This window comes from Heptranchias perlo, unplaced genomic scaffold (assembly GCF_035084215.1).
Source record: "Heptranchias perlo isolate sHepPer1 unplaced genomic scaffold, sHepPer1.hap1 HAP1_SCAFFOLD_1728, whole genome shotgun sequence".
NCBI classification, from domain to species: domain Eukaryota; kingdom Metazoa; phylum Chordata; class Chondrichthyes; order Hexanchiformes; family Hexanchidae; genus Heptranchias; species Heptranchias perlo.
This window is the reverse complement of record NW_027138999.1, coordinates 2,190-5,000: the sequence shown is the minus strand read 5'-3', so window position 1 is coordinate 5,000 and position 2,811 is coordinate 2,190. Positions and strand designations below refer to the sequence as shown.

General features: G+C 54.9%; 1 long non-coding RNA gene across 1 annotated transcript in view; it reads left to right on the top strand.

The window, feature by feature from the left end:
• The window catches only part of LOC137309625 (uncharacterized), a 2,081-nt gene extending 1,230 nt beyond the window's left edge, over positions 1 to 851 (top strand). The window contains exons 1-2 of the long non-coding RNA XR_010959915.1: positions 1 to 265; positions 711 to 851. The exon at positions 1 to 265 is cut by the window's left edge and continues 1,230 nt beyond it. This is a non-coding gene — a long non-coding RNA (uncharacterized lncRNA). The remainder of the gene's footprint in view (positions 266 to 710) is intronic.
• Positions 852 to 2,811: the final 1,960 nt, after the last annotated feature.

Below are 2,811 nucleotides of genomic sequence, written 5' to 3'. Positions count from 1 at the left end.
GTTCTGGTTGGGTGCGTACAGCTTTGTTCACCCATTTCTCTCTCTCTCTCTCTCTCTAATCCTCTCCCTTTAATCTCAGGCTCAGTCTCGTGTGCAGACCAGCGCTGGGATGGCAGGGGTCCCGGGACAGGTGTACCTGGTAACCGGGGGCTGTGGCTTCCTCGGGAGACATCTGGTGAAGATGCTGGTGGAAGCGGGGAGGAAATCTCGGAGATAAGAGTCTTTGACCTGCACCTCGCTGGAGAGCTGGAGACCCTGAGCACAGGTAACGGAGCAGGTCCCCGCCGTGGGATAAGGACCCACTCCTATCTGGGTTAATGCTCTCTCTCTCTCCGTCCCTCTCTCTCTCTCTCTCTCTCTCTCTCACTCTGTCTCTCTCTCTCTCTCTCGGTCCCTCTCTCTCTCTCTCTCCGTCCCTCTCTCTCTCTCTCTCTCCGTCCCTCTCTCTCTCTCTCTCTCCGTCCCTCTCTCTCTCTCTCTCTCCGTCCCTCTCTCTCTCTCTCTCACTCTGTCTCTCTCTCTCTCACACTCTCCGTCCCACTCTCGCTCTCAGTCTCTCTGTTTGTCTCTCTCTCTCTCTCTCTCTATCTCTCGCGCTCTGTCTCTCTGTCACTCCCGTTATGTTTAATCTCTTTTGCAACTTATTTTGTCCTTTGTGACCTTGGAGCTGATTCTCTCAGTCTGTCTCTCTCCCCCCCTCTCTGAGTCAGAAGGTTGAGGGTTCGAGCCCCACACACACTCCAGAGACTCGAGCCCCGTAATCCAGGCCCGACATTCCCCGGCTGCCCAGTACTGAGGGAGCGCCGCACTGTCGGAGGGTCGGTACTGAGGGAGCGCCGCACTGTCGGAGGGTCAGTACTGAGGGAGCGCCGCACTGTCGGAGGGTCGGTACTGAGGGAGCGCCGCACTGTCGGAGGGTCGGTACTGAGGGAGCGCCGCACTGTCGGAGGGTCGGTACTGAGGGAGCGCCGCACTGTCGGAGGGTCGGTACTGAGGGAGCGCCGCACTGTCGGAGGGTCGGTACTGAGGGAGCGCCGCACAGTCGGAGGGTCGGTACTGAGGGAGCGCCGCACTGTCGGAGTGTCGGTACTGAGGGAGCGCCGCACTGTCGGAGGGTCAGTACTGAGGGAGCGCCGCACTGTCGGAGTGTCGGTACTGAGGGAGCGCCGCACTGTCGGAGGTGCCGTCTTTTGGCTGAGACGTTAAACCGAGGGCCCCGTCTGCCCCTCTCAGGTGGGTGTAAAAGATCCCACGGCCCACTATTGAAGAAGAGCAGGGGGGAGTTCTCCCCGGTGTCCTGGGCCCCGATATTTATCCCTCAACCAACATCACTAAAAAAAAAACAGATGATCCGGGTCATTCTCACATTGCTGTTTGTGGGATCTTGCTGTGCGCAAATTGTCTGCTGCGTTTCCCACATTACAACAGTGACCTCACCTCAATAAAGTCTTTCATGGGCTGTGAAACACTTTGGGACGTCCTGTGGTGGTGAAAGGGGCTGGAGAATTGGGAGTGAGTTCTCTCTCTCCCTCTTTCTTTGTGTCCCTGTCGAATGACCTTTCTCCCTCAATTACACTCGGTACGAGGGGCACTGTTGAGGGACGGACACAAAGGAGCATGAGTTCAAATCCTCACTCGACACGGTCAATGAACTCAGAAATATCTCAACTGGTTAGCAAACCAAAACATCACGTGCAGCACACAGTGGGTAAAAGGGAACGATTCACTCCTGTCTGGTACTGTACGGCCCCGTGTGTGTCTCAGTGTCAGCTCCTGTACATTGTACAGTACACAGTGGGTAAAAGGGAACGATTCACTCCTGTCTGGGACTGTACGGCCCCGTGTGTGTCTCAGTGTCAGCTCCTGTACATTGTACAGTACACAGTGGGTAAAAGGAACGATTCACTCCTGTCTGGGACTGTACGGCCCCGTGTGTGTCTCAGTGTCAGCTCCTGTACATTGTACAGTACACAGTGGGTAAAAGGGAACGATTCACTCCTGTCTGGGACTGTACGGCCCGTGTGTGTCTCAGTGTCAGCTCCTGTACATTGTACAGTACACAGTGGGTAAAAGGGAACGATTCACTCCTGTCTGGGACTGTACGGCCCCGTGTGTGTCTCAGTGTCAGCTCCTGTACATTGTACAGTACACAGTGGGTAAAAGGGAACGATTCACTCCTGTCTGGGACTGTACGGCCCCGTGTGTGTCTCAGTGTCAGCTCCTGTACATTGTACAGTACACAGTGGGTAAAAGGGAACGATTCACTCCTGTCTGGGACTGTACGGCCCGTGTGTGTCTCAGTGTCAGCTCCTGTACATTGTACAGTACACAGTGGGTAAAAGGGAACGATTCACTCCTGTCTGGGACTGTACGGCCCCGTGTGTGTCTCAGTGTCAGCTCCTGTACATTGTACAGTACACAGTGGGTAAAAGGGAACGATTCACTCCTGTCTGGGACTGTACGGCGCCGTGTGTGTCTCAGTGTCAGCTCCTGTACATTGTACAGTACACAGTGGGTAAAAGGGAACGATTCACTCCTGTCTGGGACTGTACGGCCCGTGTGTGTCTCAGTGTCAGCTCCTGTACATTGTACAGTACACAGTGGGTAAAAGGGAACGATTCACTCCTGTCTGGTACTGTACGGCCCCGTGTGTGTCTCAGTGTCAGCTCCTGTACATTGTACAGTACACAGTGGGTAAAAGGGAACGATTCACTCCTGTCTGGGACTGTACGGCCCCGTGTGTGTCTCAGTGTCAGCTCCTGTACATTGTACAGTACACAGTGGGTAAAAGGGAACGATTCACTCCTGTCT